The 8,629-nt window shown below is 37.1% G+C and overlaps 1 protein-coding gene across 2 annotated transcripts in view; it reads right to left on the reverse strand.

Moving 5' to 3' along the window:
• dennd2b (DENN domain containing 2B) overlaps positions 1-6,799 on the reverse strand; it is a 49,214-nt gene extending 42,415 nt beyond the window's left edge. Inside the window, exon 1 of one of the 2 annotated variants that reach the window (XM_034881320.1) lies at positions 6,655-6,799. The gene's annotated coding sequence lies outside the window, so the exon portion shown is untranslated. Of the gene's footprint in view, positions 1-1,641; positions 1,994-6,654 lie in introns of those variants that run through there. The other variant, XM_034881241.1, reaches the window with a different exon arrangement.
• Positions 6,800-8,629: the final 1,830 nt, after the last annotated feature.

The following is an 8,629-nucleotide window of genomic DNA, read 5'->3' on the forward strand; positions in this document are numbered from 1 at the left end:
CTCTCTTCCATAACTCCATCCTGATATAAAGGTCGCTCAAATTAGAGCACATATAATCATGTTTTAAAACAGGTTTAAATAAATAAATGATCCACAAATATTTCAAGATCACCTAGTTCCAAAGCTTTATAATTAGCTGTTTCCTTCTTTATAGATTCCCATTTCCAAGAAGAAAATTAGGTTCACCATTAAGTTCAGCGAACAACAGTCCCTTTAATAGTGTCTGGTGATAAGCCAGGCTCACTCCTGTTTAACTGAAAGTAAAACAGAGAAGAATTTCCTCAATAGCTTTGTGTTGACAGCCCCGTCCAGTAAGAGGGAAAGGTCATTGTTTGATCTGCACAATAGAAAGTTTAAGGTAGGGGGGGGGGGGGGGGGGGGGGGGGGGGGGAGTGAGCAAAAAAGAAAGCCAGTCATGTATCTAGGATTTGCATTATAGTAAAAAAAGAAAAAAATCATTAGAATTTAAGTTGTACTCTGTTAAGAAAACTCATATAAACATTCATAATCAGGATAAATGCAGCAAAGCTTCCCATATTGAAACTACAACACACTCAGTGAAAGCATGTCATTGCCAGTACTGCATTGCGTTAATACTAGAATTTATTAATCTACATCAGGTGAATCGGAAATTCACATTAAAAAAATTATGTGTTGCATGAACCATATTTTTTCAATCCAAGTGCCAGAAATCACAAGAAAGTAGAGGAAATATTATAGTAATAATAATCATAATAATAATAAGGCAAATCTTTCAGTTTTACAAAATCATTTTAAAGATTCCCGGATCCACATCTACACCAAAAATCCCTTATTGCTTACCCTATGGCCTGAATTTGCACCAAATTTCATTGTAATCTGCTACAAAGTTTACACTTTAAATAAAATTGAATCTTAAATTAAATTGAATAGCCCCTTAACTAACTAAACAAGGCAGTATGACAACAGTGTCATGTTGTGGGGGGCAAGTACAATACTGTGTGAATTTGGTCTTGAATACTACATATAAACTTGATTGTTTTGTATATGACATGTAGCCTACAGTCTGTTATACAGTTTATACCACATTAACAAAGACAACTGCATGTATACAACCATGTACAAAAACTGTATGACCATAAGCATGTGAGATAAAAACCCACAGCACACATTTTTTGTCATATGAGTTTTATCTCCCAAAACATAACACATATCCCTCAAAGTCCAAACTAAAACAGGAAAAGGACACTGTGAACTCATCTGGAGTCCTGTTACGTTTCTGTTTATCTGCTGTTTTGACTGTTTTTTTAGATGTTTAAGCGATAACTTGGTCTAATTACAATCCACAGAGTCACTATCTGTATCCGCTGGGACATTTTTCTTCATTCAAAGGGTCAACTAAAGGGAAAAAAAAGTCTGGCGTTTTAGCTTTCTGCTCACTCCATCGTTTAAAAATTTCGATGACCAAATATGGTCACAATGAGATTATGACCTACATTTAAACGCACCTTGCAACTTTTTTTACAATAATAACTCTTAGGGGTTGGTTTTTGGACCCTTGTCTTAGGTAGTTTGTTACCGGTTTCCTATAGCTCATAGTTTAACCCCGCTGTTTGCTCGTCAAAAACAGGTTTTAAAAAACAAAAAGCAGGCGGCATTTACCTCCGAGTTTCTCCTAACATCCATTGCTGTCGTCATTTTGAGATTATAATCCCCTTTGCGACGCACGAATCACGGTGCCGGTCGCGTTGAAAAACTTTGGCAGTTTTTTTCCGGATACCTGCCCTTCTCAATAAACTCCGATTTAAGTCTTTCCAACCAAAACCGACAAAACAAGCTGTAGCCTCCCTTACAGCCTGCTGCAGAGTGGAAGGCAGGACTTGTTACCGTAGAAACGGGTTGTTTGCCCCCCACTTTCCCCTGGATTTGGCCCCCTGCCCTCCTCTCACAGGCATTCAGCCTTCTCCCTTGTTTATTGTCACGGTGGGGCCGAGGAGTGAGGATGAATATTCACGAGTTGAAGGGCTGCTGCTGCTGCTGCTGCTGCTGCTGCTGGGATGAAACCCATGTTGCCAGCAATGCAACACATTGTCATGCTGAAATCCTCCACACTGGCTCATAGGAATATATTTCAACCCTCACAAAGATGTCTTTCATTTGTCCGAGATGAATGTATAGCCAAGCAGCCCAGAGAGCAGTGTGCATACAGACACTGACCAAGTTTTGAATCAGAGATAGACATAGGTTAGCAGAGATAGGGCATGCATATACAAATACACTTTGGTGACATTAGTATATGTTGTAGCCATATCTTTAGCGGTGGAAGAAGTATTCCAATCCTGAAAAATTAAAAAATACTATATATTATATTATATTATTTTAATTTTAAGGTTCATACATATTTGGGGTTTCAACTACTTGCTTTAATGATAAAAATATGATTATTTCTCATACTGTCAGTCTGACTATCCCTGAATTCACCCTGTGTGTGAAATGCTCTGTTTTAGTGTCTGTCTCTTCAAGCAACCTTATTGTGAAAGAAAAGAAAAGCCCAATCTACTCTGATTCTGGGTCTTCCACATATGTGCTGTATGCACCGTCATTGCAGTCGGGGAATGACTCTAAGGGCACTGTAGCTACACTTTCTAACTTTATACATATAATACTGTATAGTTCCCCGAGTGCTGCACTGCAGCTGCCCACTGTATATGGGTGAAATGCAGAGGACAAATTTTGTTTCAACGTATGGAAGTGCTGAGAAAGGACAATAAAACAAAGAACCATTTGCATTTTTCTGCAGATTGAGTTTTTTGATACTTTCACAGTATTAATACATAAAGTGTCAAAAGTAAAAGTATCATTATGCAGTAGAATGGCCCCTCTCACTGTCAAGCAGCATTTTAATGTTGTAGATGGTCGAGGTAATTTACAAAATGATGATAGGTTTTAATGTAAAATCTTTATCTGAAAAGTAACTAGTAAGTGTAGTTGTCATAGAAAAGTACAGATCTTATAATAGGGTAGTACAAGCATTGAGTTATATAAAATGGAAGAAGGCTAAGTGAAATACATGTACCTCAAAATTGTACTTAAGTTGAGTACTTGAGTAAATGTACTTACATGCATTTAAAATCATACTTAGTGTTAAGTAAAAGTACATAGTCTCTATCAGCATAATAAAACATTATATTTTTGGTGTGCTAACATGTTTGTTTGTAATATGATATACTAATCAGATTTTTTGTTTTGGTATTTTATTTTACGTAACTAAAGCACACTTAAAAACATCACTTTAACGTAAAGAGTAACTCGACGCCCACTAAAAAAAAGTTGTTTTTGCTGCCCTTCAGAGGTTTAACCTTTCAACTTGCTGCAGTGATGTACAGGTTGCCAACTTGTTGGCATGGTTACATGTGCAACAAAGCACAAATCTGGCAGGAGATGCAGCTTTGCATTAAGTTACTCTAGTTCATCTAGTTACTTTAGTAAATGTGGGTAGTAACATTCCACTGCTGCATATCTCTCAGCATTCTAAATGCAAATCTAAAGTGGTTGGGTGCTTCAAGCTGAACCACAGGTCTAAACTTGAGGCGACCACAAAAATGAAAATATTCACCCAAAATGTAATATCCCCCATGTTTAGGTCAATTACAATCAAATGAAACTACATAACTCTTTCTGTGCTGTGGCTCTGAAACATAACAAGAAGCATCTTCGTAATGTCAGCTCTTGTAAAACCTCTCAGACTGGATGTTGTGACTGTAACTTTGCATGTTTATTTGGACGCACGATGAGAAACCTACTGTACATGATATCCGAATCCGTCCAGTATGCTTCTCAGTGGTCAAGTAGTCAGTAGCCTAAATATTAAAATGTGTTTATCTTTTCACTGTACAATAATAAGTAAATGAGTAAGTACATTTATTTATGAATGCCTCTCTAGATCATAAATCACAGCGCTTCACAATAAAAACCAGACATAAACAAAACGTTTCTTGAGAAATCCAATTTGTTTATTAAACTAATCCTTCAAATGCTGTTGAATGTAACAGATGATTAAATAAAGATTAAAAAAAAAAGATTAAACAAAACAAAACGTATCTGCTCCGTAGGGATTACATGACGAGGATTGCCATCATTAAATGGACCATCCTTAAAAACATACTGTTAAGATGCATGAATTACGATGCAATGACATTCTGCATTTTAATACCCTTTTCAATCTGATTTGTCATGAAGTTTGTGCATTTTCAATCTATTTAAACCATAGTTTTGGTGTTTCTTTTGCTGGACAATTTGGTGATAGAAGTTGTCAGTAACTCCTTGTTTCAGAAGAAAAGAAAAACGCACCAAACAACAGAAAGTTTGAACTTTTTTTTCCTTAAGGTCAAATAAAACTGTCGAGCTTAGCACCAAAAGGTGTTTTATCTGTTAAATCTATTCCTGTGAAATAGCTCCTATTCACAATATATTCCTACTATCGATCAAGTAATTGTTTTGCCATTCATGGGTATCTTTCTATGCTATTGCATGCAACACTTTCCCACCAAATGTGCAAGCACTGCCCATCCATAAAACCTCTCCTTGCAGTCTCTTGGAGTGTCTTATCATCCCGCAGACTTGGAAACAAAGGAAGTCACAAAACCCAGACATCCGTCATCACAGTTCGTCACATTAAGTCAGCAGGAAGCCTACAACTCTGCCTCTGTGCAGCTTTTCTCAGAGACTTTAAACCTTTCCAAGGTCTCGTTAAAGATTGTCCTTCCTGAAATCACTGCAAATCCTCACTGTGCAAGCACAAAAGATCGAAACAGTGATTCCTTTTCATGGGATTTTTACCAGAACGTAACCTAAGCTTGTACTCTCATGGAATTTGTTGTTGATTGATTGAAGTACCATCTGTATTTCTCATTAAAAGCCACATCCTCTACTTGCATGAAGTTGGAGCATCATTAAAATGTTCGTAACATGCATCTGCTCACATACACACTTAATGAAATCTTACATCCCTGACAGGACACAGTACAATTAAATCTGCTTAATAAAAAGAAAGTTTTAAGATCGACCGCAGAGCTCCAATGCTGTAAATCTTAAGTCTTTCTTTCCACTCTCATGATTACACACCTGCTAAAGCCACAGCCACAAGGGAATGAGTGTTTATTTTCTCAAATAAAATGACCAAAACCTTATGTGTGTTTGTTAAGGATCCACTGTAAATCTGAAATCCTAAAACATTCAAGGGGGATTATCTCACAGCTCTGTGGGGATTTTCCCACCTACACCTCAAATTCTTTCTTTCAGCTTCTGGATGTTCACATGGTTCGAGGGGTCGAGGGAGTTATAGGAAATATTGAACCCATTTGAAAGCATATATTTGGTGCAATAAACACCACATTGGGTTTCAGAAAGAGACCTGAGGCAGCTCTTAAACTCCAACATTATATTGAGGCTGACGTCTCGTCAAAACTCCAGACAGCACTGAGAGAGAAGACACAACTTGTCGAGTAAAGACATCCTCTCCCCTTTAAAACGGAAGAAAACAAGTTGCAAGTGTCTTCTGCACAGTTGCTTGAAATAATATACTGTCACTACTAAATTTTTTGTAATGTTTGAATGCAAAACATGTTACAGTTGATGTTCTGTTGTTGCTCAGGGAGAATAATAAGAAATGTAAGCGGTTTCATTATTCACATTTTCAGCCTCAGGTACATTTCAAACCTGCCTTGACTGATATTTTTGTTCATACAGACACCATTTTGCAGCCTATGACCAACAGAGAGGATAAATTCTGAAATAATACTGACGACCTTGTGTGTATGTGTTGGCAACTCGTGTGTTGTTATTAATTCTGGGGACTCTCTATCTTTTGGAAACAGTATGTAACACAACTATAGAATAGAAATGGCTTGATTAGCTTTAATCAACAATAATCTGTAACAAATCAGGTAATGACAGAATAACTTGAAATGTCAGGAAACCACAAGTTTCTTTGCTCACTCAATAACAAGTGACGCCATATTACTGTGTCTAAAAATGCTTTGAATAACTGCAGCTGCAACATACTGTGCTACTGAGGAGCAAAGTTTAGCACAAGGACAGTACTTTATCTCATGGCATTTTAGCTTTTCACCACACAGATAGCAGCTACAGCATAGGTCTGAGAATGTAGCATATTAATGTCTCATGCACTGGAGTGTGTGTGTGTCTGTGTGTGTGTGTGTGCGTGTGAGATGGGTTTGGCAAAATGTCTTAGAAAGACTTAATTGAACTAAAACGTGTAGGTACATGAAGGAAAACACATGTGAGTGTATGTGTAAAGAGTGCAGCAGACATTCAATATTTGAATGGATCAAATCCAAAGGCTGAGGCGCCCCCTGTAGGCTAACTGATGCAAATACGACACTGAAGCTGAGAAGAACTACTTCTCCTCCTAAACGTCAGTGGATTACACAGTTAAACAACATCGATCAAAGTCAGCATGTATGAATAACTTTATGCCAGTGATGTTAATCATGTCAACAACACGACAGACTATAAAATACAAGGAACTTGTCTTTTCTCATCAACACACTCTCTAAAGATGCTACACAATACTGCAAGTTTGTTAAAAAAGGTAAATATGCCGTTTAATTGTAGACATTTAGAACATTTAATGAGGTGAAACAAACAGCTTACCTGTCTTTGTGTGTTGTTGCAGTGTTCGCTCAATGATCCATTCTTTAACAGAGAGCCTGTGTCGCTTTCTGTCTGTGCAGCCTGAAAACTGACTCTTCTTTTTTTTTGCGGAAAAATAGTCTCCTCCGTATAACTGCATGCAACAAGGGGAAGAACAAAAAAAAAAAAAGGGAAAAGTGGACTGCACAGGAAATGATGACGCAGTTGTATGGAAATCATTTTTGCTTAACAAAAAAAAGAACATACTGAGGGTTACCAAACATTTGCAGACAAATACTTGTAGTTTAGTTCAATATATTTCAACATGGCATTTCCAAAGGGGTTCCAGATGTTTTTGATCATGTCATATTTATTTAAGACAGTTTCTACCCTAAATCAAGCTGTTAACATGCCTGTAAAGGTTTAAGGAAATAAGAGTCATTTTCAATTTGGCGGCATCAAACTGTCATGGATAAGAAAACTGTCGTCCACACAGTGAACAGAAATCATCAAAAAGGTCAGAGATTCAGCCACATAAGCATCAGCTCACTAGAACCTAACTTTTTCTTTAGAAAACGATGTGTGCATAAACAACTGGATAACAAGCAGGGGCAAAGCAGAGAAAGCAGAAGGTGTGTGGGGGGTCAATTTAGGTTGACACCTCAGCAGGTTAATCCAGCCTTTATTATTACATTATTTCTCATAGTAGGGCTGACAAATGTTGATGTACCATCATCAAACTATCTATAGATGGTATGTGTTTATGTCAAATGAACTTACAGCTGTGCAAACTGGTGAGCAGGTTAGCGCAACCTGCAGCTAACATAATGCATTAATATGTCAACACATTACAAATGTGAGAATCCCAAATAGTACATTTATTTCAAGTTAAAGGTAAAACATACAATAGTTAAGAACACTTTCATAAATCTGTACACAGCCCACCTATACAAAAAATAAACCTATTTGCACTCCACCACTCTATCATACTAATGCTGCCTGACAGTCAACAAAGACCTTCTTAATAGAACAGATGTTAGACCAAGCACATCGAAGTGGCAAAATAAAAGACTATTCATTAGATTAGGCAGTTAAAGAGTGTACCGATTTTAAGAGGATCTTCAACAGACAAGGATCAATAACGCAACGATTACAAGAGCATCAACAGATTGCATCGATTTCTGCAACAAGGTTTTATGAAACTTGTTCGAAATATGAAAGTTAATGTAATGCGTTATATGGATTTCACACGAGTTCTCAGACATAGGAATAAAGGATTCAAATCACATTTATAAAAGATTCATTATAAAACATGCATTTTCAAAGAAGGCTGACGGATTCATATTGTATACTTGTTCACTGTTTTCCTTCCCCCTGTGGTGAGAGCAGTAGTTTCGAGTTCTATCAGTCTTGGGGTGGAAATTAGCCACCTGCTACATGTTAACAGATCCTTACTGCAGCCAGGAGGCTGAGCCAGTTATCCAGTTCACCAACATCTGGATGTTTCACTGTGAAAGCCTTTTTGGCTTGTAAATGTGACAGACAGCTTTGGACTGATGGGACTCCACCCAAGACCGTGGCCAGAAAATGTTAGAAAATGTTATGAAATATTCACTTGAAATATGTTTTTATTATCTCACATTTATTAGTCTCTAACATCAAATTTTTCATTGCAAATTCTCTGGTGACTTGGCACTTCTGCAAACTACAGCAGGCAGAGAGTAAATTGTGCATTTGTAAAAAAAAATGTAATGTAAGACTATTCATTTAAGATTGTGCAAAAAAGAATTAATTGTAATCTCTTGTGTTGCCTGCAGACTAAATAAGAGCTCACAGTTTTGTTTAAACATTTAACAGGGAATTCAGATTTGTCTTCAGATCCAGATTTCTTCACCCCGTTCACCTGTGAAGTGTAACACTTGATGAGATACAAACCACAAATGAGAGAAAGGAGGCAATATAAACTGAAGTCTCGGTCACAGTGTTTTTGTTTTTT

This window comes from Etheostoma cragini, chromosome 1 (assembly GCF_013103735.1).
Source record: "Etheostoma cragini isolate CJK2018 chromosome 1, CSU_Ecrag_1.0, whole genome shotgun sequence".
NCBI lineage: Eukaryota > Metazoa > Chordata > Actinopteri > Perciformes > Percidae > Etheostoma > Etheostoma cragini.